Source organism: Delphinapterus leucas, chromosome 18, assembly GCF_059928025.1.
Source record: "Delphinapterus leucas isolate spDelLeu-1000000601 "Yukka" chromosome 18, BTC_Dleu_Yukka2, whole genome shotgun sequence".
NCBI classification, from domain to species: Eukaryota; Metazoa; Chordata; class Mammalia; order Artiodactyla; family Monodontidae; genus Delphinapterus; species Delphinapterus leucas.
Window position 1 is genome coordinate 2,997,716 of NC_143146.1, and position 27,618 is coordinate 3,025,333.

Genomic DNA, 27,618 nt, shown 5'->3' on the forward strand with positions numbered 1-27,618 from the left:
CCACTGACTGCTGTCCTGCACCCTCTTTGAGCAATCCGCTGGCGTCAGGAGGAGCCGCTGTCACATGGCCTTCATCAGGGATGGCGCAGCGGCGGGCACAGAGGAAAAGCATTTCCTCGGCAGCCCGGTGAAAAGTGGGTACCCCGTGCAGGTGTCCGGGGAGCAGCCCCGCTTCCAAACACAGAGAGAACTGCTCACTGCCACTTCTCCCCATGTCAGATACTTAGGACATTTAAAAATAGGTTTAAAGAACCACTTGGATGCCAGAAAATAATACACACAAATGACTTAAGCTCTTTAAGACTAGCTCTTTCTTAACTACCAGTGTGAACCATCCCTGTATGTTCAGAGAACAAATCCACAGACGTGCGCCCAGCTTTCTGCAGATGTGAATCTCTTTAAAGTTGATACAATACACATAAATGAAAGAAAAAATGCTCACCATTGTTCTCAACTTGCACAGAAGAAACGAGTGTTAATCAAATTTACATGAAGATGCAAGAACAAAACTCATTTGTCCCCAAAGAAAGAATATTTTGTCCTCCACATGTTCCAAGAAACGTCTTGTCCAAGAAAGCCTTTTAAGCCAACATACCTCCAGCCAAAAAGAGCAAATCTGGAGGGAATTTACAGATAGTTTACCATTGGATTGTCCCCAGCATCCAACCCAAGCTTCCTGTATGGAGGGCTATTGAATAACCCATTCCGACTAACATAAAAGACAGACATTCCTTTTTGTAAAAAAGTAATCATCTTTCCTATTTTAGGTAAAAAAAATGTATACAAGTGTTTGTCACAACTCCGGGCAGGCGGGACTTTCTAAAATTATCCTTTTAATCTAAAAAGAGGCCAACAAAGAGAAAGCCAACTTGGGAACAAGGTTACCAGTAAAGTTCTATTAGTTTATCAAAACAGGAAATATAAGCCATTTCCGTACATGCAGCTTTAGAAATTAAGGAAATCATTCCAACATAGTATGAGCAAGACAGGGTATATGGCAGAGGAAGTGCAGATCACAGCCACTCCACACAGAACAAAACCCTTCTCCCCAATAAACTGGGTGGGAAATCCAGCCCATTTGGTTGCCTTTGTTTAACATTTCAAGGGTACCCAAAATAGATGCGTTGATTCTAGAATGGTCCTCAAACTGTCCCTAGCTAAAGACAGTGGAATAACTGATGGACAAAACGGTCGCCCATTTAGATGAACAACCCCAGTGGACTCTGACCAAGTACTCTGATCTCTGACAGAGCTGCAGTGAGATCTGTCCTCCTGGGGCTGGGAGTTGGGAGAAGAAAGGAGGGCAGGATGGGAACCGGAAACCTGACAGGATGAGTCGTGCAAGGGGAGATGAAGGGCCACAGGTCTTTTAGGATGGAGTCGTCAGGTCCCACAGGTGCTCACGGACTCTCACCCAGGTGAGTGAGCACCTGTGACGGCACCGCTCCTCCCGGCAGACAGGACCAGGAGGCGTTGTGTTCGGGGCCCTCAGCTGAGTCACAGAAATGAGCCACACGCTCTCCTACCCATACTTGCACACTTACACGTTTTCATGAGCCTGTAGCCAACTTCTTCACCTCCTCTTTCTTCCCAGGCTGCTCAAAGGCAAGGCGTGTTCTCCAAATAGAGCTTGCTGTTGACAAGACAGCAGAGGCAGCCGTACTTTAACGCTGGGGCTTGGGTACTGACCGGCGGGGATAACGGAAAGAAACCCCAATATCTCAGGAGCCAGACAGGACGGAGAGGGCTGCTGGCAGATCGAAGGTCAGAACACGCTCCCCATTTATAACAGTTACGCTCATGACACTGACAGCAGGCTAATGACAGCCCGCATTCGAGCTGCTACACTCAATGGTGAGGATGCACCCGGGCAGGGCTGCTGGGTGTGTGTAAAGTTGGGAAGTAGGGATGGACAGACCAGGAGCATCAGAAGACGGCAAAAGGCAGAGTCTAGGCAGAGAGATGGCCTAACTTCTGAAGCGCACTGCCCTTTGCACAAAATGAGGACAACTGTGACCCCGCCCAGGCCTGGGGCGAGAATTCAGCGGCGTCTGTCGTGAAGCCTCTGGTACCAGTTACATCTGAGGGTCACGAGGATGAGGTTTGGCTTGGCTGCTGGCGCAGAGCCTCAGACACAGGAATGGGAGTGGAAGCCCAGCCAGGCTGCATCAGCCAACGCTTCCTTAGAAATACCCTGCCCAGGGCTAGAATGATCTCGGAGTGTGCATGGGCCCACCTGCAGATGAAGGCAAGGGGGCAACCTGGCTGAGTCAGGGAAGGGGGTGGCGTCTCCTGTCACACACCCTCCGCCTGGGCCCTCTCCTCCTGTCCTGAGGCGGAATGCAGGACGCCAGTGTGTCCCCTAGTGAGGAAGGGAGGGAGGCCTGCCGGGCCAGGTGGGAGCCAGCGCAGGTGCTGACACTGGTCCCGCGTGCTCTGAGCGCAGGTGACGCACACTCCATCCAGAGGCACCCCTCCCTCTTCCTTCACAGCATCCTTCCTCGGAGCCACAGGGCCTTCACCTGACGTGATTCCAGGCATCACTGCCGTTCCTCCAGCAGGGGCTGGTGGAGATCTGGAGATGCCTCATCTGGTCCAGAAACTTGAAACGTACACAGCAAAGAGCCAGGGACACGGGCGTGCAGCTGTTGTCAGGAACCAGGGACCATATGGGTGGGGGCCAGCTGGGCAGTGGACTCGACAGGCGACCTCACGAGTACGTACAGGGCCAAGAGAGGACGCCTGGAAACGCAGGTAATTCTGTCGTGAAGCACGAAGGACGTCCCATGTGAAGCACAGATCGCCTCCACTTTAAGGTATTTCTTCCCATCACCTGACAGCCAGATGATCTGCATTCCGGTCCCCTTTCACTTCTAATTCCCATCTGTTGAGTATGTTCTAGAATTTGTCACCAGCACATTATCTGCTGCCTCTCATAATGTTCAAGGCAGCCACGGTCTCAGCTCCTCTCATAATGTTCAAGGCAGCCACGGTCTCAGCTCCTCTCATAATGTTCAAGGCAGCCACGGTCTCAGCTCCTCTCATAATGTTCAAGGCAGCCACGGTCTCAGCTCCTAAGACGTCTGATTTATTTTCCTTGAAATTTAGAGATGTTTATGAATCTATGGCTGACATCTAGTTTGAACCAGGGCTTAGTCCCTTGATTCCAAAAGTTGATCTTGAACCTCTTCGCGTCCGGGCTTCCCTAGATGTTGACTTACGAACGAAACAGTCTCAAAGTCTCACGTGAGAACCAGATCTGTTTCTCGTCCAGCACTTGAAACAGCTCATTCAGGCCTCCACGAAAGCCCCTCACTACCCATCCCACTCTTGGTTTCCTTTAACTGCCCTCTGGCACTGTGCCACTGGCACCGTGGTCACGATGGCCGGGGCGCTGCCGGTCTTACCAATGACCAATGACCCAGGCAGGCTGGGTGTGCCTCAGGCGTCTGGTCGCACATCACCAAAGCCCCTCTTCCTGATGCCTCCGTGAAGCTGCCACAGGTGTGCGTAGTTTGAGAGCCAGTGTGCACGCCGGCCACCTCGCAGTAGCTGGCAGTAGCTGGCGCACCTGAGCGTGCACACACACACACACGCACGCGCGCAGCCCAGGGGGAACGATGCTTCTATCTGAAATCGTTCGACTGCTGTTTGGGCTTCTCTGGTGGGTCTGTCAGTAGACCAGTTTCTGGAAGTCACCCTCCCTCCGTCCTTGGCTTCTCCATCCTTAATAGAGACGGTCACCATTCCTGTTTTTGTGAATCACTAATGCCCAGCGTCTCAGTCCATCCAGGAAGCTATAATCAAACACCAGGCTGGGTGGCTTCTGAACAGCAGAAACGTATTTCTCACAGTTCTGGAGGCTGGAAGTCCAAGGTCAAGGCAAGATTCGGGGTCTGGTGAGGGCCTGCTTCCTGCTTTTGTACCAAGAGCATCTTCCTGCTATGTCCTCATGTGGCAGACAGCTCCGTGGGCCCCTATTGCAAGGATGTCCATCTCCATCATGGGGGCTCCACCCTCACGCCCTCATCACCTCCCAAAGGCTCCACCTCCTAAAACCATCACCTTGGGGTTAGGATTTGGGGGGGGGAGGCACAAACATTCAGACCATAGCACCGGGCAGGCTGGGGACTTGTGTCCTTCTGCCGTTACCCTTTAGTTTAGAGCCCACCTCATGCTCCGTTCACAAGATACAGCCCACTCTGTGTCTACACATCCTCTGGTCCCTACACGCCCACCCTTCCCTGGACCAGCTTTGCTTCTCCTGAGACCTGCCAGGGGGAGTTCTGTTCCTTTCCATCCACCGTTCCTTCCACTTTCAACTCCAGCCGAGTGCTTAATAAAACATTTTCACGCAGTGGTGGAATGTCGAGGATTTTAAACGTGTGAGCATGAACACCTCTGGGTCTCCATCCTCCTCGAGAACACGCCTTTGTGCAAGCCATGCCTCTGGCCCGGAATGTTCTCCCTCCTGCCTTCGTCTCCCCATCTGCAGAGCCGAGACCCGCGCCCTCAAACACTGAGACACACCAGCCACTTGCCCTCGGGCACAGGAAGTCAAGCTTGTGTTGATCTCACATCTCAGCCCTGCTCGTGCTTTGTAAGTACCAACGTTCTCTGCCACAGCATAATAGGTGACGGCGCCTGAAAAATGCTCACATCCTACCAAATGCCACCCGAAGCCAACAGGGGGTACGAGAAAGCCAGTGTCAAAGGCAGACCTGGCAGCTCGGGACCAGCGCACGAATACCATCAGCCGTAATCGCAGTAAAAGGCAGAGCACGGTTGAATGGACGCGTCGTGTTCACGATCAGCAAAGAAATACTACAGTGAACGCAGCGCTTTATCTTACAGAGCAGTGAGGCCAGTGATTTGATGGAAGCGGGTGTCAGGAAGTGGTGAGACTGCTCAGTAGAGAGAACAGGGGCCACGTGGGCACAGACTGGGAAGGACCAGGCAACGGGCTGGTCTAGGGACGGGGTAGGGTGCTGAGTCAGGAGAGAGAGGAGGTGGGGCACCCGGGCATCGTGGCGGGAGCTGAATTCTCCGGCAGCTGGCTGTGCATCTGGGCTCATCCGGGCGTCTCCAGCTACTCTGTTACCCGGTATGCACATAACCAACCCACTGTGCACACAACCTGTCCCAACCGACCTGACTCCCCGGACATTATCCTCCTGATTATCAGCAACTGTCCACCCGCAGGTGTGAGTCAGAGAAAATGCAGGTAACTAAACAGACCCGACTGCAAAATTCTCTTTCTCGCTGCTCATCCAGGTGTCAATGTTCTCAGCCGATCAATAAGAGGAGAATCGGCCACGCTGAAGACAATTTTGGGGACTTCCAAACCGCAGTCCAGCGGTTAAGACTCCGCGCTTCCGCGGCAGGGGCCTTGGGTTCCATCCCTGGTCGGGGAACTGAGATCTTGCCTGCCGCGCAGCGCGACCGGAAAGAAAAAAAAAGACTATTTTTGACGAAGGCTAATGCCATTCAGTCGTTTTTATAGCCTTGGATAGAGTTCTGTCTCAAAGGTGAGGAAAACATCTCATCAGGAGCTTTTAAGAGGCCACCCATGTAATTACAGCTGGAGGTGAGAGTTCTGTGCACACACAGTAAAGAGTCTCATATGTTATATTTAGCGTAAATGCGCTAAGTATTTATGAACAATTCTTTTTGTGCCCTCCCCCGCTATGAGAGACAGTCTAGCAAAACATCATTTAGTGCAGGCGTTACATCACACACTACCTGCTCTGAGCTTTATTTACACAGCCCGTCAGTTCTTGGTGTCTCTGGCAATGAATAGAAATGTCTAGGCTGTGAGAGTTGGCTATGAGTCTGAAACGAATATTTAACATTGTTCTGAAGAAATGAAGTGGCTACGTCTCTTGAAGCTATTTATGCCCAGCCGAAGAGCTCTGTCCAAACCCCTCCCTCCATGACCAATTTGGGGGGGAAGCCTGAGAAGAACGGAAGGAAAGAGACTTAGCAATGCTTTCTCAGAACACAATCAGATTTCCGTTCTGGTTGGCTGGGGCTGGTCCAGGCAAGGCAGGTGTGGGTTCGCGCTGTTCTGCAAGGCATACCAGCAGTCTGCCTGGGCAGGCTCCCATCTACGTCTGAGCGGCTTCATCTTCGCAAACTTGATGACCCCCTGGATCAAAGTCACGGGGCTCCGAGCCAGTGGAGAGCCCACTCTAACATCACTACCACTCTACGTACCTGCTGGCCTGGCTTCTGGGGTAGAATTTCTGAATTTCTGCCTCACTCATTCTCCTATGTGTACCCAGCCAAGGTAATCACACCTGGCGGCTTCCAGAAGCCATGTGACACGCCTTTGCATGTCAGCAGCCAGACAGGATTCCTTCGCTGTGAGCTTAGGTTCCTCTTTGCATCGGCAGGTCTGTGAATAAAATCTCTAAGTCACAGCAGAACCACATTCCCGGGGCCGAGAGTCCTGCTTGGCGCAGGCAGCGCTGTTATTTGTGTACAGATTATCCACTTGGATATTCCAAGAGGGAATTTTCAGCCCCATGCTTCTCTTTGCTCCCCAGCAGGCTGTTGGGCTTTTTATTCTCACGGTTCTGTGCTGCGATCAGGGACCACATATGACAGTAACTGCAATATCGACCCACCAAACAGTAAATCTCCCTGGACTCGGTTCAGACCAAGTTGTGGAGCTGCCCTCCAAATGAGGTAAGGCTAATTCAGAATTAGCATGCACACATTTTAAGGACTGGAGGTCAGTTCTGTCATACTGATGCATGAAACAGTTAATCTGGGCTTCTTATCCTGAACTTGGGGTGTCTGCAAGAGGATGGGGTCTTCCCAGGCCTCCAAAGTGCCCTGACTCTGGGCAGGTATGCAATGTCCACTGTAACGTAGGTACATGGATCGTACGTACGTACGTACTCTCAGGGGTGCCCTGTCTGGAGGGAGGTCCTGTGGCCTTGAGAATCATCCCATCCCATGCGTCCCACGGTCTCATCTGCCAAATGGGTAGAATCTACCACCCCTGCCTCGTGGGGCTGCTGTCGGGGGGAAACGGGATGAGCTTAGCGCAGTGCCCGGCATGTGGCAGGAAGGCTGTACTCTTCACGTCTTTAACCTTTGCTTTGTTTCACCCACGGAGGGAAGATACCAGCCCATCTCCACACTCACAGTCCAGATCCAGGGATACTGTAAGTGGCAACATTTTCACCGCTTAGGGAGATGGTTGTTCACGGGGACATTTGAATGCTTTAAGATTTTCATTCTAAAAGCAAGCACAGAAGGCTGAATCTACACAGAGCTCATGGGATTAACCTTGGATAGGAGATATTTTAATTTTAATTTCCATGTACTATCAATTTCCGAGTTAAGATTTTTGAGAGGGAGAATTTACTGCACTAACTCATCTTTAATAATGGAATTCTTCTTCTTTTTTTAATTCAATGAATAGCTGGCATAGGCACAATTTAAGCCGTTCAATGACGCTGAAAGTTGTACCCAAGGTCAACCAGCGAGTCAAGGTCATCTGGGACTCAAGCCAAGACCTCCTATTCTCTTTCCATCACTATGAGCCCAAAATAAAAATTCATGAATATTGTCTGAGCCAAAAGGCCTGTAATTCCCCCCCATGTATCAAAAGTGCTCTTATCATATTACAAACAACTAACATGCCGAGATTATAAACATCCAAAAGAATGGACTTCCTCAAATATTTTCAGTGATGTCATCTGGCCCTTCTTTCGTATCCGTTTTTATTATGCTCCTGTCCTTTCAAAACAGAGTATGGGCCACGGCACAACAAAAGCCAGGAAGAGTTGGTACTATGGCAATAGGACGGACCTGGAGATGAGGAGAGGCTGGGCAAGCCCAAACACCCCCCGACGGGGAAGAAGGGCGTCCACACTGACACGGGAATTGGGAATTGGATCTGGTGACCTAGAAGCCGTCTGCCACTACACAGACCTACAGCTCTCGCTCTGCTCCTCGGACAGGAGAATACTGAGTTGTTCTCATGAACAGAGACACCACTAAACGTCTTCTGGAAACACCTTTGAGAGCCTACAGCCTGTCGTGCTCGCTGAGTACCGTCATGCTTGCTGAGGACCAGGGGTCCGGAGGGGAACAGGTAGGCCCCCTGCCCTTGGGAGACTCGGAGCCACCAGTTCTTACCAATAAACACTTGATCACACAATACCTGCTATAACTGGATTATTATATTGCACGGGAGTACGTGGGCACAAATGGGCAAGTAATTCTTCCCGAATTACTGTGTCTTACCTTGAAATTTGCTTGCCTATCTGTACTCTTTAAATGCACCTGCCTGCCTGATTTAAAGCATGTTTCTAGTCCTTTCCAAATGCCAGGGTGAGCTGTCCATCTAATAACCTGGGGTTCTTTGGAGTCAGTCCCACTCTCACATCTCTAAGGATTGGCTACCCAGCTGATAGATTTCCCGATGGATTTAAAGATGGAGAAGGCTTATAGATGGAAAGCAGGACAGAGCTTTAGGGCGCGAGCGTGCAACAGTGCTGGTCACTGTGGTCACTCCGTGAATTGGTGGCTTAGACACCTTGGTACCTAGGAGTCTGGCTCCAAGGCAACGCTGGCCATGTTTCCCCTGCGCAAAGACATGTGAAGCGGAACAGTTGTGTTCCTTTCCCGACCGCGTCACGATTCAGAGCTCCCTTTTGCCCAAAGCATCACCCTTGGGAGGAAACTCCTGCCAGGAGCGCCAGCTCCTGTACATACCATACAGTCAGGCACCAATGCCAAGGCCAGCACTTTTCCTCCCAGTTCCCTGGAGTCTTTGTCCTTAATAGACCATACTTCTCCTCTCCTTGGTTGCAACCCATAAACACACTAATAGATTCAGGACGGCAGGCAGTTCTTTGAAATCCCAGCCAGTGGTGTCCCTGGGGTCACATAGCAAAAACAGCAGGAGAAAGGCCTGAAGACCATCAGGGCTTGTGTGCACACCCACCAGACCGGAGCAGCAGAAGCTGGAGTTTGCTTTGAGAACAGGGAACAGTCAAGGACAGAGTGGCCTTGAAACGTTTTAAATATTCCCTATCCATTTTATAATTCTTCGTACCTCAAAATGTCTTCATGAATTACAAGAGTGCTCTGCTTTCTCCTGGAATTGGCCTGAAGGACTGGACTTCTGGGGCCCTGGACTGGGAGGACCACTCTTCAGAAGACACCGCCCCAGGAACTGAGACAAGATGCCAAGATCAGGGTCGGTGGGAGGTGCCAAGCCTGAATCTCGCGAGAGGAGCCCCAGCATTTTTTTCTTACATCACCACCATCCTCGAGTCTTTTGGTCCTTCCCCTTTGTCCTTCTTCTTCCTTTTACTTTCTTAGGATGAAAAGTCTTTGGAGAGGTTGATTTGCTAGATTAAGAAGTCACCTTACAGGAGAATTGCTGGTTGATTTGTGGCCCTACGGAATTATGTCCTTAGGTGAGGCTGCCTCTGGCTCTGGGTGACCACTGGACCCAAGGTTCTCAGGCTTTAAACCAGGGAGCCATTTATCACCTGCTCCCCCTTTCACCCACCCTCAAGGACTCAAGCCATGCCTATGGTCCCATAAACAGCCAAGATGGACCTCTGTCCAATCAGGGTAAATAGCACTGCTGTTCTATACCGGGTCAGGAGAGTTTCCGCAAAAGCAACGAAATCTGATGTGTTATTACTCAGCCAGCTTCATGCTGTGTCCATGTTCCAGGTCTGCAATGCTTCTGAAATGCTCCAGGCTGTCACTGCTTTGAGTGTGCAGCAAAGCAGCATCGAGGCACCTCCACCCCGGTTCCTTCAGTGATTTTTCCTCCCACCAAGTCCACGGATCGCCTGGTACGGTACCAGGACTATGCCAGGCACTGGGCATGCCAAGCTCAAACGTCAGATTTTTGTAACTGGAAACGACGGACAAGATAATTAATTCTAGGGAGTCCCAGCGTTTTCTTAGTGAAGACCTACTCTTGGCTGCTCTTTTGTTATGTCTTAGTCTAACAGAGGAAGAGGAGGTGGCGTTGGTAAAGACTGCGGGTTGATGAGCACCCCCAGAGGCGGGGTTGGAAGCAGCTAACGGGTTTAAGACTGACCTGGCCAGGCTTCACATGCAGGGGAACCCCAGCTCTAACCCCATTTCTCACGAGCAAACTGGGTGCTCCAGAGATTCTAGGTGACTTGCCCAAGATTAAACAGCAGTAGGCAAAACCCCAGAGCACTTGGATGCATTCTGATTCCCTCACATCTGGAACTCTCATATGCTCATCGTCGTGATAACAGGCTGGGTCTCCCCCAGCCTCCTTCAGTGATTGAATTTGGTCCTCTTTTCCATAGACAATGATTTTCTGCCTAAAAGCAGAAAAACAATCCCAACTCTCCCATTTAAAAACAAGTAACTGAAGTCTCTCTGAGCTCCCTCTGTGCTCTTACAAGGCAGTAACAGGAAAAACATGTGAAATTAGCGTGCCATCGCCGCCCCCCACCCCGCCCGCGATCTTGGGGAAGGAGCGGTGCAGGGCTGGCCGGCAGTGCTGTGGGCAGATGCATGGCTGCCAACCACGACTCACAGATGAGGATGAAGGAGCACCATTTGCTTCCTTTTATGGGGCACACGCTCTTCCAAAAACCGTCCTGCAGATACTTAAAAAAACAAAACAAAGCCCCAGACAAAAAACCCAGCTTCTTATTCAACACACGACGTGATCTCCCAGCTAGAGCTGCAGCCAGGAGTTCGGGGCTGGTTGGGCCAGCCCTGGGGAGGAGGGGTGGCCCCCGACGTTTTCTTAGTGCCTGTCTTTAGGGGACAGCAAACTCAAGGCTTTCTTCCTCTTGCAAAGCTCAGGCTAACAGTTCAGGAAAGCAAATCACCCTTCCAGGCTTGCAAAGTGTGTGGATTTCCTCGGCTACTCTGCATTTCCCCCCTCATCTTTCAGATGAATGATCCCCTGGATCCCACTTTTAGCTTCTCGGCAGAGACTCATTGTTTCCATCGGCTGGGAGGCCGGGCAGTTCCCTCCCTGCTCTCGCAGGACTCACGGGGTCGGGCTTTCGTCCTCTTCAGGGAAAGTTCTACCAACTCACATACCTTTACTATGTCTTTCCTCTTAGTTTTAGAATATTAGTATCCTGTCTCAGTCACTGTGCCCTTAGTAATGTACCCTTTCTCTCTCTCGTACACACACACATACACCCCTCCCATCTGTTTTCCATTTCATTTTTGCCCCCTTGACTAGCTCACGGTAACAGATTCCCATCGGTGCCTTCCCGAGAGCCTCAGCTTGAGTTTTTCCTGTGGACTAACTGTCCAGCCTTCACTGCCTGAGTATTCTTTCCTCCCTTACGTTATGGAAGATTCTTGTTTTCTAATTATTAAAATCAACTAATGAAAAGCTTACAGACTATAAAATGCCCATAAAATTGACTCAGTAAGCATTCATGAAAAAAAATCTAACTTAAAAATCAGCTTTTAGCTCAGGGAACTATAGTCAACATCTTATCATAAGCGATAACGGAAAAGAATCTGAAAAAGGACAGGGACGTATGTGTATGTGTATGTAACTGACTCACTTTGCTGTACACTTGAAACTAACACAACGTTGTAAATTAACTATACTTCAATAAAAATAAATTTAAAAAATCGGCTTAGGATATAATTTAGCAATAAACAGTCCCTACAGTGATAGATGGCCCACTTGGAAAAATTTTGCTTGCGGTTCTAGAGTTCTGGAAAATTATGCCACCAGCCTCATTAAACAACAAGGCGACAACAAGAATGGTAACTTCGAGCTGTTGGTATCATGCTCTTTACTTTCAAAGCATTTTCATCGAGTGGGCTACATTTAATCTTCACAAGTAGCAGGGCTGTATTATTATTATTTTTTTTTTTTGCGGTACGCGGGCCTCTCACTGCTGTGGCCTCTCCCATCGCGGAGCACAGGCTCTGGACGCGCAGGCTCAGCGGCCACGGCCCATGGGCCCGGCCGCTCCGTGACAGTGCTGTACTTTTAACAGCTGAAGTGTTTGCTCTACCCTAAGCTGTTCGGAAAAACGTCCTGGGAACGCAGCACACACAGCACGGTACCTTCTGGAGCACAAGCGTTTCCACTTCTCACCAGCACCAGTGTCGGTCCTGGAGGGCCACTGTGGTCGGCCACACAGAGGCGGAGCTTTACGATCACTAGGGTGAGGCCCAGTGCCGGACGTCCATGCCCAGGCCTTCAAAAGCACAGGCTGTGACTCAGGACCTGGCCAAGGGAGTTCCAAGGCAACCCGCTGTGACCCGCCACGAGCGGTTTCCCTTCTGACCCCTGATCCAATTCCACTTCCGATCCCTGGCCTGGAGCCCCGCCCGCTGGCCTGTCGTCCTGGGCCTGGGACCAGCTCCCTCCTGGCCAGGGCAGGTGCAGCTGGACCACTGTTTATGCCTGTCTCTCTGCTGCCCATTAGCTGTGGGCCATCACTGGGTATTTTTGGTTGGGACAACCTATTTTAAATCTCATTTTTATGATTCCAAACAGCAGAGCACAGCATCTTCTTCACAAGACCTGTGGTTTCTGATTACTTGCATCATCTTGGGTGCTTTTAAAAGTTCCAGTGCCCACGCTCCACTCCAGAACTACGGACTCATTACCATAGGGCTGCATCACCACCGCATCAGAAACTTACGTATGTAGGAGTAGTGAGCAAATGTTATGCGTCTGTGTATGCAAAATATTATAACCATGGAGTGCGTGTCACATACATACACGTACAAGTATAACCTCTTTTCTCATTCTTGCCCCTCATCTCTCCTTGGCCCATTGAAACTTCATCGCTGCCCAGCACTGGTCTTCAGAGCAACATCTGGGAACTTGTGCCGTGACCCACAAGGGCACCAGTGTGAGTGTGCCCTGGAGCACACGAGGCATCTCTGTGCCACCTGGGAGCCGGCGCGTCCCCGTAGACGCTCAGAAGAAGCAGGAGATGAACTGCCATCTTGGGAGGCTTCCAGCGGCTTTGTGTGTCGAGACACTGACGTTTCAGATGGTCCTTGGGGTCGAGGCTCTGTGTATAAAATGTTCAAACATCCTCAGGAAGGAAGCTCCCAACAAGCTGTCTGCAGATGTGACGCTGCCTGGTGACATCCAGGCCCCTCGCCTGTATTCCTCCAGCACAACCTGACGTGGATAAAGTGGGACCCATTTTCCCCAGTAAAGGGACCAATTGTGTGTTTAGCCCTTTACTCCACTCCAGCCCTGGGCTGGCTCACTGCAGGGCTCAGGAATAAAATGCAGGACGGGCCTCGACCAAGGGCGGCTCTGGGCAGCCCAGCTTCCTCTGCCGTCCTCCAAAACGCGTCGTGTTTTTTAAGGAGCCTATAAAAACCTACTGTTCAACTTCATTTTGATATGCACTCTCCATTTCCCCGGAATTCCTCCCTTTTCATGAATAGTGCCATTATATTCCACTTCACAAGTGTAGCGCTGTTATAATCCCCTGCATGTTCATAAAAAATTGGCTATGCTTGAGACACACAATCAGACATGTTATCAAAAAGAGTCATTCGAATATTTTCCAGGAAAAGAGGAAACGGTCAACTTTTAATTCTCTATATCAATGTCCCAGAGTAGAGGACGAAATAATTTGAAATAGCAAAGAGACCAAAATAAAGAAAAAGATTTTTGGTTTTATTTTTGTTTTTAAACTCTGGGAATAGACACAGATGTGAACTTTCCTAGTTTTTATTTTCACTTATATCAGCTCTAGGTGGAAAGATAGTTTAAAAGGAACTGAGTACAGGTAAAGTCAGACTGCATTGCTAACAGGAGTTAACAATGTTCTTACTTTTGCAGGGCATGATATAAGTGAGCACAAGGCAGGGGACAGACAGATGGATGGTCCATGTCCCTCGGTCCCAGGCTGGTTACCTTTCTCCTCCCTCAAATGAGGACAGGTCTTAGGGATGGGCTCATGCAGGATCGGCCTGTGGAGGCCGGAGAGGCCCAGTTCTGGGCAGAGGACATTTCAGCATCTTTCCTGTGGTCTTTTCCCTTGCACTTCTCCCTACATCTTTGAGATTATGCTTTATGTAGAATTTTGCACTCTCATTTTTCTTAACGTTAAGCATTTCCTCATGCTACTAGAAGCTCTTCATAAACAAAACATTCATAATATGTTGGCTGCATAATATTTGTTCTTAAGCGATGCACCCAAATCTTCTTAACCATCGCCACAATATTCTTGTGCACGGAAATTTCCCCAAGTTTCCCAGGTTATAAATCTACGCTGCAAGGAACGAATCTGTTTAGCTAATGAACATCTCGAAGGAGGGAGCCGTGGCCGTGGGGACAAGGAAACGGTACAAGCTCCTCAGCTTGGGAACCGGGTCCCAAGTGTGAAACCTGGATGCCACTCACACCGAAAACGTGCGTGAACAGGACGTGGCCATGGGTCTCCCTGCTCACGCAGGTCATGACCCTGTGGTTCTTCGGAACAGAACCAGGGGTACACGAAGCAAGTACATTCCGACATGCATGTGGCGATTATGCTCATAAAGGCTTAGATGCAGGCCACGCCTGGGTGCCTGACAAACAAAAAAAACACACCACAAATGAACAAGTGCTTCACAAGCTAGGTCTCTCTTTGAATGTCAAAGTCTGCAGTGATGGCCCCTGCCCGGCTCCCAGGAAGATCTACCCCACAGCTTAACCTAATGGCAAATGATACTCAGCTTCCCAAACAGAAACGAGGTCTGTATTTGTGTCATAAGCATTTATTAACGTCCCCTACGGGCAGGACTTGGCACTTGGGGGACACACACTCAACGTGCCAAGTTCCGCATACTCTGAACTCACGGCAGGTTCAGACCAGGGGGGCGGTGAGATGGAGTGAGCGTGGGAGTCAGGCCCCACCACTCACTAACTTACCAGGCCTCAGCTTCCTCGCCTGTAACACGAGGATATATTAGTTCATACCTCACCGAGTGACCCTGGAGGTAACGTGAGCTAAGGTATGTAAGGCACTTAGCCCAGGGTCTAAGTCTGGATACGACCTGGACGGCATTAAGTCTTATTAACTATTTGTAACCACAACTATACGGCAAAGCAGATGTGACTGTCTAAGTGCCTTAATAAATGTACAGAAAACTGGCAAGGGAATTCAGACACGGGAGTGATCATGTCCCAGTGGGAAATCTCAGCATCCTAGATGGGTGCCATATGCCAGAGGTTTCCGTGGGCAGGCGGAATCCTCCAGGCAGGGGAGGGTGACATTCAGACCCAGAAGGGGTCATCCACAGTTGGCAGGAGCTGGGAAAGTGCCGGCGACTGGGGAGAAGCTCACCCCCGTTTACTGGAGTGTCCACGGCTATCAGGGAGCAGGCTTGCCCAGAGGGTTGGGGGGAGGGTTGAGACAAACAAACCAAGAAGTCAAAATTCATGCACCCCAACGTTCATTGCAGTGCTATTTACAGTAGCCAGGACGTGGAAGCAACCTAAGTGTCCATCGACAGAGGAATGGATAAAGAAGATGTGGTGCATGTATACAATGGAATATTACGCAGCCATAAAAAGAATGAAATAATGCCATTTGCAGTGACATGGATGGACCTAGAGACTGTCATACTGAATGAAGTCAGTCAGACAGAGAAAGAGAAATATCGTATGAGACCATTCATATGTGGAATCTAAAAAAAATGATACAAATGAATTTATTTATAAAACAGAAACAGACTCACAGACTTAGAAAAAGAATTTACGGTTACCAGGAGGGAAGGGTGGGGTGGGGGGAGGGATAGACTAGGAGTTTGAGACTGACATGTACACACTGCTATATTTGAAAGGGATAACCAACAAGGACCTACTGTATAGCACAAGGAACTCTGCTCAGTATTCTGTAATAACCTAAATGGGAAAAGAATTAGAAAAAGAATAGACACATGTATATGTATAACTGAATCACTTTGCTGTACACCTGAAACTAACACAACATGGTTAATCAACTATACTCCAATATAAAATAAACAGTTAAAAAAAAAAGGAAAAAAAAAACAGAGGAGTGAAAAAACGAAAAGAAGTTGAAATTCATTTGTTGAGAGGCCTCAGAATCATTATGACAAGTCTCCCTTAGAGGAGCACGAGTAGAAAAGTGCAGAGGGCTGTGCCAGTGCCACACGGGAGCAGGTGATGAGGTTCTCCAGGAAAAGGCAGGCACTGCTCAGACGCGGGTATCCTTCCCTCCACTCAGGGGAGCCATGCTGTCACCAGCGGGGCGTGTTCTGTCTGGGACACTTCAGTCACAACCCATCCTAGAGAAGTTAGGAAATGTCTGGAGAGGAAGAAAAGTGCTTCCAAACACTGCTCCCTACGCAGAGAGTTAGAAAAGAGACAGGTGCGGAGACAGAGGACCCAACATGTGTGCAGGTGCAAGAACACGCACCCTCTCAGGAAGCGAAGAGGCTCAGCTGTTTCCAGTTTCACTGCAAGCCCATCAGGAGGACCTGGGCTCAGCCATGCAGGCTGGACGTGGGATGGGGATCAGGGCTGCAACAGGGTGTGGAGAGTCATCATGTCTTCTAAGTGCAGAGAGGATCTTATTAACAAAAAATAGTTATCTTTCTGGATGACGTGAAGGACATTTCTGCCCACAGATGGGGCCAAAGAAGAAGGACATGGAGGGTTGCCACAGAGACACAGTTCCAAGTTACAGAAGTAGGAACCATCAAATGGCAGCCACACCCCTGGAGTGGTCACAGATCAGAGGTGGAATGTGGGCACGGCTGGTGCAGAGCGGGGGGTTTTCTTTGACTCTCAAAACAATTTCTTAGGGTGATGGGTAGACCTTTGGCATAACTACAATCTCCTCTACCTTCTACCTCTTTCAGTTGGTGGAACACATCCTTTCCAGAAGCAAGCCCTGTTGGCTCCTGCGAGGACACTGGAGCCTCTCACAGACACTTTCTTGCTGCCTCAGAGATAGGACTTACATAACTACCAATGGAATCTGGGCTTCTGGAAGTATCACCGTGTTAGACTTTACCGTTGCTGGAACTAAGTACACATTTGAGAACACTGCTGATGTGACAAACACGCTCCAGGCCAGCCACACAGGAAACCAGGTGATGCTGGGGGAGTCACTGCTCACCTTTCAGAACGTCACTCCTAAGGATGGCAAAACATGGTCCAAACATAAAAACGGATTCTTCTATTAAAAGTGAACAGATCAGAAGACTGGATAGATACATATCTCTGTGAGCCCAACTTTTCTTGCCTTCTCCTTCTGTCTGCCAGTGCTTGCCTTCTTAGGGACATCATCAGCATTCAACATTCCACAGTCAACATTCAGACTCAGGAGGACAGAGGAGAGAAGAGGAAACAGTGCTACATGAGAAAGCACCATGTAGAGGGAGTCGTCATGCTTACTTCACAACAGTGGTGACAGCGTTGGTTTGTGGTGTTGTTACTATCACCCTGTCCCTAGGTTACTTCTCTCTGTATTTGAATCTCTGATCTAAACCTGATTAAAGGCGAGGTGGGCTTGGAAAGTGGTTTCCTATGGTGTTTTCTATAATATGGTAGTCCAGTAAGCTATTTTGGGTATCATACAATTTTATTTTTTATCTTATTAAAAAATTGTTTTTATTGAAATGCAGTTGATTTATAATGTTGTGTTAGTTTCAGGTATACAGCAAAGTGATTCAGTTATACATAGGCCAATAAAATGGACAACCTAGAAGAAATGGACAAATTCTTAGAAAGGTACAATCTCCTAAGACTGAGGCAGGAAGAAATAGAAAGTATGGACAGACCGATTACCAGTACTGAAATTGAATCAGTAATTTAAAAACTCCCAGCAAACAAAAGTCCAGGACCGGACGGCTTTACAGGTGAATTCTAACAAGCATTTAGAACCTATCCTTCCGAAACTATTCCAAAAATTTGCAGAGGAAGGACTACTTCTGAACTCATTCTATGAGGCTACCATCACCCTGATACCAAAACCAGACAACGATATAGCAAAAAAAGAAAACCACAGGCCAATATCACCAGTGAACATAGATGCAAAAATCCTCAACAAAATACTAGCAAACGAACTCCAGCAATACAGTGAAAGGATCATACACCATGAGCAAGTGGGATTTATCAAAGGGATGCAAGGATTCTTCAATATACGTAAATCAATCAATGTGATACACCACATTAACAAATTAAAGAATAAAAACCATATGATCATCTCAATAGATGCAGAAAAAGCTTTTGATAAAATTCAACACCCATTTATGATAAAAACTCTACAGAAAGTAGGCCTAGAGGGAACATACCTCAACATAATAATGGCCATATATGACAAACCCACAGCTAACATCATACTCAATGGTGAAAAGCTGAAAGCATTTTCTCTAAGATCAGGAACAAGACAAGGATGCCCACTCTTGCCACTTTTATTCAACATAGTTTTGGAAGTCCTAGCCATGGCAATAAGACAAGAAAAAGGGATCATATAATTTTAAAGGTGAGCTTGGGTTCTGAAAACAGCTTGTGTAGGTTCTAACATCCATCTCAAAGCCTACTGGTGAAGTATACATAATACGCTGGGGGTTAAAAAGCACTTCCTGGCTTGATATTGCTAATATATTCTAGACAGTACAATAAAGCAAGAAAAAAGAAAGAAAGAAAAGATATAAGGACTAAAAAGGAAGTTGTGAAGCCATCATTTGCAGATAACATGATTGCATCTCTAGTAAACTTTTAGAGTTAACGAGTTTGGGAAAGCACTAACCATAAAAAGATGGAGAAACTGGACTACATTAAAATTTGAGGTGCCAGCTCATCAAAGGACTTCATTAAGAGCGAGAACAAGTAAGCCACAGAGTGAAACAAAGTATTTCTAACACATGTAACCAAACAGGGGCTTGTATTTAGAATAAAGGGCTCCAAGTCAGTACCAATATAGACATTCAGGAGAAAATTAGGCACAATTCTCAAACCTGTGATCACAGGAGATAATATCCAAATGGCCAATAAATACACACAAATGTGCTTGACCTCCCCAGTAAGCAGGGAAATACAAATATTGCAAAGGGTAAATGTAAGACATCAAATTCTTCTGCTGGTTGTCCTGAATTCGTTTTTGCAGTATTGCCTCATTCCTCCTACGCCCTTAGTCTTAGAAACAGGGCTCTGTGGTTGTAAATGATCTGCATCTGAGAGCTGTCAGGGTCTGCCGGAACACCCTGCCCACCCTCTCATCACCACCCCAGTCAGGGCTGATGAATGAGGGTCGGGCCTGAGTTTTCGTGGCTCAAGGCAGCCGACCCCGGCAGATTGCCTGATAGCTCCAATTCTGTGGTGGCCTTGCCCACTATTGACAAGCAGGGAAAATCATGACTTGCCCTTCTTTTCAACAACATGGAAATCTCTGAAATGAGTAAGATGGAAACTTGCTGCCGAAATTATGGAGATTCTGGGTAGGTCTGCTATCTCTCAAGTTATCTTGTTCTTGTCATCACTTTGACAATGAGTCTTAAAGGAACTGGGAACTATATACTGATTGATAGGCCAACTGTCTTACGGCAGCAATTTTAACTCTGTTACTGCCTGGCATTATCACACGGTTTTACAGGTGCATTTTAGGTCCAATATACAATGTTCAAGTGGATCTTTGGAGGATGATTTAAGAGCTTTGGGATTTTTCTAGAAGAAAAGAGTAGCAGTACATTTCCTTTTCTAAAAAGCTATATGGAAAGAAAAAATTATCACTGACCCCAAGAGAACCTGAACGCCCACAGACTACTGAAATAGCATTCTGGTGAGTAGCTATTATATGTAGAAGTGCAGAAGGTGTAAGACACAAGGTAGAGGAATGCAGGGGGCGAAGACTCAAAAACAGCCTAACAGCCTGATTACCGGACCATGTAGGGAAGAATCAGTCAGCCGAAATAGGCCAAGACAGGAAACCTTGCTGCCAGTTCCTGGGAGAAAACTCTTCTTAATTGCTGTTCTGGAAACTAATTGCACCGAACAGGAGGTCTTCAATTCAAAGGAACTCGGCCAAGTCACCCAGCTCTGTGGTACCTATACGGTACAGCATCTACAATGGATCAAACAGGAGCACGTGGCTCAGAGCAGCGTTTCAGGAGGGAGATGGACAGCTAGTACTGGAAACCTGGGCAAACAAAGAGATGCACTTTGCTTTGAACCATAAGAGAATCCCAGAAATACTGGCCCGAGGAGGTTTCAGGCAGTTTTCAGAGTTGCTCAGACGAATTGTGAACAAACAGATGGGGAGTCTCAATAGATTTCAGGGGATTTGGCCCAATCAAGCTGGCACTGTGGCTGCGAAGGGCTCTGTGTTGTACTGTTCCTCCCCCCACCCCCCAGCTTCATTCCAACTTGCCACCCACGTCCACAATGAAGCCACTCAAGTAAAACATCGAGTTACAGCAGTATCTTTCCACCCTTGCCCTAACACCGCATCCCCTTCTAAACGCTGACACGCCAGTTGTCTGCTTAGTGACCGTTATAATAATGAAAATTCCTTTATTTAGCTTGCTTGAGATGAAGTCAAGCAGCCGTAAGAGGGGCTTTTGCAAAAGAAAATCAAGTGTCATCCGCAGTTAAAGGGGCCGTGGAGAGCCTTGAAATCTTTCATGGTAAAACACAGCATCCATCCCGTTTCACAAGAAAATTCTTACAGGGCTCCTCAGATTTGAAAAAGGAGCAATTCGTATTTAAAGAAAAATAAAATGCATACCGTGTTGAAGCAATATACTTAGTGCATCTGCCACCCTTGGCTTTGCCAGTAAGAGATGAACAGCCGGCTTCATAAGATACAGTTCGGTGCGTTTTAAAGATTCCTCCTCTAGCCGCTATGTAATTATGCACTTTGCTCTCTTTTCCTACCAACATCATGGTGGTTATAATAGTCCTTTCTTTCTTTAGTGGGTGATTGGGAATAGCACATGGATATGGCCACGGAGCTGCATGGATCTGGAATAATCTGCTCGGGACAAACCCTTCAGGAAAAAGGAGGGATCCAACACCAGCTCTGTCACAACCTAGTGACGTTATTAGCATGTTACTGAATCCCTCTGGCTCCCCTTCGCTTCAGCGGTAAATAAGATGACAGCACCTGTTCCGTCTATTTACAAGGCTGCTGTGAGGATTAAAGGAGATGATGGCTACAAAAGAACTATAAGAAATATATAAGATAATCAGGCATACGGACAAGAGGGCAGGTTTTTTTTGCAGCATCCAGGGACACTGAGGTCGCCTACCCTCCAAATACCACATCTTCTGCTTCTTGTTGATTATTTTCTGTGTATTCTCTCTTCAGACCCATGAATTCCCACCGTGCCCCTTCCTAGTGGTTCCATTATTGTCTAGGACTTTTAAGAAAGCCTTCGGGGGACTCCCCTGGCAGTCCAGTGTTGGGACTTTGCCTTCCAATGCAGGGGGTGTGGGTTTGATCCCTGGTCGGGGAGCTAAGATCCCACATGCCTCGCAGCCAAAAACCAAAAAAGCATAAAAAAAAAAAAGAAAGCCTTCGGTATGTCAGGAGTCTCATCTCAGCTTTCTGGATTCTCTAAGTTAGGTATTCTTAAGAATTTAGTCTTTCTAACTTTAAGAAATCAAAACTCAGGTGAACTCCAGGTGATGTTAGTGATGGGGGATTGTTCTTGGAGGTGTACAGAGTTATGAAAGAGTTAATGTGGTGCCTTACACTCCTTTAAATTTAGTATGGCTTTCAAACCGCTAGCGTTTAAAAAATCAAATACCCCAGGGATTGAAGTAATGTTACAATCGACTTGTTCAAAGGTCTAGACTTCCTCCATTTAATTTACTTACGCATCTTGTTCAGATGAGCATGTTTTTTTAATCTCTTCACCTGGTTATGGACCTTAAACATACTGGGCTAAAATAGAAGAATTTATCTTTGCCATAGTATGGGATCTCAATGAAGTAGGAGCTTTGTTGCATGATATAGTTCTATGATGATCAATGGGTTTGACTTGGTAGACTGCTTTGTTCACCATTTCCAAAACAAGCCTTTAAAAATAGTGAATCATGTAATTTACTCAAAAAAATGATCTAACATATAAAATGACTTAATCAGTGAAATTAGATGACAGCATTAGTTTATCAAGGCTGGCACCTGACTAGGGCTTGGGTTCACAATTCTACCGGGAGCTGGCTGTGTGGTGACAGGCCGGTGTCTGTACCTCTCTGGGACCCAAATTTACCTTGAGTAAGAGTCTGGACTAGTTGATCCCTAAGGTCTTACCTGCCTCTGAGCTTTGACAACTAAGGATGACCCCTTCACAAGGAAAATTTCCTTATATATCATCTTTCATATGGTACAATCATTGAATTAAACATGCTGTTAGCATGTTGAACTATATATCTGCACCTTCAATTTCTTCTGAAAGCCCAGTGTTTTATTTTCATATTTCATGAAAGAAAGGAATGAAATAGAGAAAAGATAATAAAATGCTTAACAGGCAAGTCTCCGCTTATACCTCATTTGTTCCACTGAACTTGATCAGCCTAGTTTGGCTCTTCCTCAATGTCAAACCAGAGTGAAAACTTGGACTAGTTTTATTTAATATGGAAGGATTAGATTGAACAGGAAAAAATATCTGATTTGAGGAATTTTGAAAAGAGAAACAAAATTTTACTTTTTTTTTTTTTTTAAAAAGAAACAAGTCAACAATCCAGCTAAGACGTCATGGCCCTCAGACAGAGGTTCCTCCGGGTGGTTTAAACAAACTGATAAAACTCATCAGGAACAAATTATTTTGTGCAGGTAGGTGAGTGCTTCAGAAGTGTCTGAAGGAGATTTGTTTTCTTAAGCAGATGAAGTATCTTCTGATTAACTTTTTCAGACTATCCATATTAACTGAACACTTCTTACCTATAGTTTACTGAAGACAAAGTCACAATCATTAGTCTAGATTAAGGCGGTTTATGGAACATGATCTATAGTTTAGAATTCTACCATCACCTAACAATCATTTAAAATACTGACGCTGGGCTTCCCTGGTGGCGCAGTGGTTGAGAGTCCGCCTGGCGATACAGGGGACACGGGTTCGTGCCCCAGTCCGGGAGGATCCCACATGCTGCGGAGCGGCTGGGCCCGTGAGCCATGGCTGCTGAGCCTGCGCGTCCGGAGCCTGTGCTCCGCAACGGGAGAGGCCACAACAGTGAGAGGCCCGCGTACCGCAAAAAAAAAACAAACAAACAAACAAAAGAAAAGTAAAATACTGACGCTGTTTCATAAGTAAAATTTTAGGAAAATGTTATAAAAATCTATTTAGACTTTACTAAGTCTATGGGAAAATAATAATTTTGTGTATGTGACCACGAAAAGCTGCTTATGTTCACAATTTTGTTTTAAAGGATAAATATTTAAAAGATGACGTCCAAGGGCTAAAACTTCCCTCGGAACCAGTGCCTTAACTACTGATAAAAACAAAATTAGCTGGGTGTGGGTCACAGCAGGGGAGCTATTTCTCTAGGGCTGCTGGGGGACTTTAACGCTTCAGTGACACCCACAGAATGAATTCCTCTCTTGAAACAACAAAAGCAAACTACTTCAAGCTGGATTTCTTTGTTTTTCATTCCAACACCCCATCTCCAGCTCAACATTATAAAAAGACATGAGCTTAAAAATTAGATAATTAACAAGGACCAGCTGTATAGCACAGGGAACTCTACTCAGTATTCTGTAATAACCTATATGGGAAAAGAATCTGAAAAAGAATAGGTATATGTATATGTGTAAAAAAATCAACTATGATGTTCAATAAAAAATAAAAACAAACACCTGGTGCCATTTCAGAGGGGCCACTCTAAGGCACTCTCAGTTCTTTCTCTCTTAATGGCAAGAATCGAATGTAAAACGTAGGGCCCTTCTGACCCTGAGATGGACAGGCCAGGATGGCTGGCTGGGTGGCAGTGGTGATGTAACAGTTGTTTTCTGGATGGGATCCAGTGTGGTCAGCGATGTGGGGAGAAGCTGTCTTCACTACGCAGAGAAGGTGACTGTGTGTGCTGAGCCCTGGGTGGGAGGTGGGGTGAGGACCTGAACATGTGGACGGAAGCCAGCCAGTGGGGGGCAGTGAACTGACCCATGTAGAGTGGCTGGTGAAGCCGAGATGTGGATGCCAGGAACCGTCCAGGTGACAACCCATCAAAGTAGCTGAAACAGGGGTCCCTGGGGAGTGGGCCACCCAGGTTGGGAGGCAGCAGATGTAGGCGGGGGTGAACGCACGTGTGTTGGAAGGGGCACAGGTGTCTGAAGCTGAGTCTCTACAAGTGACTAAGTGAATGTTGCTTTAAGCTTCTGGGCACAAAAGGGGTCTACACTGAACAGGGCTTTACCTTCAACCCAAGCTTGTTATCTACCCATGGTCAGGCTCTTTTGGGCACAGCTGGCTTACGAGCTGCCATCGGAGGCTGTGACTTTCACTGATTTTTCAGCAATAACCCAACAGTCAAGCTAAGGCCGTGTTATCCTCTTGTTGCCACGTTGATGAACAGATTAGGAATCAAGACGCTGGATGTAGATGGAGCCCCCTGGACATGACCCAAAAGAATCAGGATCACTAAGGAGGCAGCTGGACGCAGTTTGGGGCAGAGTGGGAGAAGCCGGGCCTGAGGAAGAGCCCGAGTCTCTGTGGAACCCCTGTCGTGGAGGCCACAGGAACCCGAGAAGGGGCCCATGCAAACCGGGGTCAGTGAAAACTCCAGTAACTCATGTCCACGAACAGCCTACCTAAGACACACCTGGGGCCTGCCATATGTGGATGGAGAGAGACACTGAAGGCGCATCTCTCCACCGAAAAGCCTTTGGAGTTACGTGCCAAGGCTCCACGACTCAGGGACGCAGGGGGGCTGTCACCAGGGAGAGCGGCGAGGAGGGACCTGGTCAAGTTCAAGGGATCATTGAGTTCAGGGGAGAGGACAGCAATCAGGGCACCTGTAGGGGTGTTTATTCTGCACCAGGCACTGCATGCGGTGCTTTACGCACCTTATGGAATTTAGGCCTTTTAGCATCTAGCTGAGGGAGGATTATAAACTCATTCTGCAGAGGAGGACCTGAAGATCTCACCCAAGGTCACAGTCAGAATGAAGTTCTGGGAGGGGACACCTGACCCTCAAACACCACATGCAAAGTACAAATTCTGTACCTTGAAGGAGACAGGAAACCTTCAGGAATACAGTGCCTCAAGGGGAAATAAAGATGCACAAAGGGCCCACGTGATTAAAGTCTATAGGAGGGACCTCGGTCATTGTGCAAATCAAGGGTTCACTACCTCCATTCACTAATCTTCCGAAATGATTTCCTTTGTAGACATTTGCCTAATAGGTCTGCCTACTTAATCTTTGCTCTTATCTCTAATATATGCTTGCCCTACATGGAATTTTCCAAAGGACTCCGTTTGGTAGATGCTTTAACCAGAGACGGTCAAACGCACGACTGACCATCACTGGGGAAAATCAAGTGTCATTCCACGAGGAACAGAGCTCCTTGAACAACTCAGAGAGAGAAGTGGGTGGAGGCAGTGTGCTTCCAATTTCGTTTCAACAGGAAACAGGCTTCAAGTAAACTCTCCATGACGCAGGAGAGTTTTCTGTTTCTAACACTTAGCTCTAAACAGTTAGTTACTCTGAAATGTGTTGATTTCTGATCACTACGTACACCCTTTGGGTTAAACTGTTCAAATAGTGATGACCTAAAGCTGATGGTGTTAAGGAGACCCGTTTTTTTTATGGGGATAAATGTGTTTTCGTGAAATAGGCCACGATGCCCCTTCTCCCGGCCCCTTCCCTCCCCAAACAGGCTGTTTTTGCAACGCTCAGGGTCAAACTTGCTCTCAGGCAGGACACGACCCGACCCCGGGAGGCCTCAGCCAGCCCAACATGTCAAAAGATAAAATGCTTTGCAAAGAGAGAAATTCCTTAACCCTTCCAGAGAACAGCAGATGAAAACGATCTTTCTCTTATCTCTAGCTTTCCAAAAACTGCCTGTGCAAGCAAGCGAGTGGAGCGTGGTTTTTTGCAGCATTTTAGAAGATTGGCGGGACATTTTCGGGGAAACAAGCCTGGGTGTACGTTCTTTTGATGGTGAGGAGGTGACTGTTCAAAGGTCAAACAGAATCACAAGGCCCTAGAGACAACTGTCTAAGACTTGCTACCCAAACTGTGGTCTCTGGACCAGCAGTAGCTCGTCACCTAGGAGTGGGTTAGAAATGCAGAGTCCCAGGCCCTGCCAGGCCTGTAGAGGCTGAATCTGTGGAATCAAACACAGTCTGCCCAGCGCCGCTCTGGCTCAGCTCTTCCGACTCTAGCGAGGATCTCAGAGCAGCATCTGACGTGCTTTCTGTGGACTCTGTGTCAGCGATCGGCGTTTCCAGGGGAGGGTGACTTCCAGTGAAGCCCCCTTCCCCCAGAAGCCTCGCGATCCCGGGCCCAGTAGGGAGGGCATCATGGGGCCAAGTTCAGTTATCACCTTGCCTGATAAGCAGGGGTTTGAATGGCCTCCCCCCGTTCCATCGGTTTGGTCACTGGTCCACTTTCCACATTCTTACCCTCGACAGAGTTTCCAGAAGTACAAAGGAGGCCGCTGGCCAACCTCCTCTGCTCTGAAGAAAGAGTCCAGCTCAGCCTGCAGACCTCACTGGCCGAATGCCGCCAGGAGACAGCTGGCACTCTGTCTTGCAGAGGAAGCATATTTTGCATTAGTTTGACTTTGCAGACAAGCCGTCATCGTCTATCTACCCCAGTAGTTTTCATGCAGCAGATCAAATCGAGTGGAGAGTGAGAGAGCAGCCTGCGTCAGTGGCCGCAGGTGCGCGTTTCTCTGGGCTGTGCCTTTGGCCCCTGAGCAGCGTGATTCGTGCTGGGATTCTGAACAGAAAGTCCCCAAACACTGCGTGCCAGTTCTGACCAGGACTCCCGTCTTCCCAGTTTGCTCCCCTCCTGCTGGCGTCTGTCTGGGCTGTGAGTCAGATCCCAGCTCCCACGCTGGACCTGCACTGGATACTGGGCTCCCAGGGCCGTAACCCTGGAGCTCACAGGGCTCTGGCTCGCAGAAGAGCAAGCGCTCCTTCCTTAGGAGTCTTCCACGGCGCCTGTGCCTGCCCTCCCATCACGAGCACAGCAGAGGCGGCAAGAGCCACCTCTGCTGACTTTCTGTCTGGGACTCTGACCCTCTGGCTGGCCCCTCGGCTTCCCTGCTGCTCACTCGTTTCAACCCTGCGATTCACAATTGCAGAGGAATGAGTATGAGTTAAAGAGACGTATTTAGCACCACTAACTTAAAAAAGAAAAAAAAACCCACAGCAAGATGGGTGCAGGCATCCCAGAGGCTCTTTATGCCAACGCCTGATGCCATCCCTGGCAGGTGGCTGCTTCTGGGACCCCCTCCTCCTCCTGGGTGTCAGGTTACAGCATCCTGACAGCTCCCACGAGACGGTGCAGGAGAGAAGCTCAGAGCAGCTAGTAAGCCTCAAGCGAGCCCGTCTTTGGGATCCAAACTACTGATGTGGCTAAAGGCCCTCAAACTCCCGCCGCAGGATTCCAGGGGACTGGCTACAGGTTTTTACTGGATCGATACCTTTGTCCATTGGCTTCTCTCAGATTGAGAG

At 48.0% G+C, this 27,618-nt stretch overlaps 1 protein-coding gene across 1 annotated transcript in view; it reads right to left on the bottom strand.

The window, feature by feature from the left end:
- The window catches only part of COL4A2 (collagen type IV alpha 2 chain), a 177,872-nt gene that overhangs the window by 130,133 nt on the left and 20,121 nt on the right, over positions 1-27,618 (bottom strand). The window lies entirely within an intron of this gene.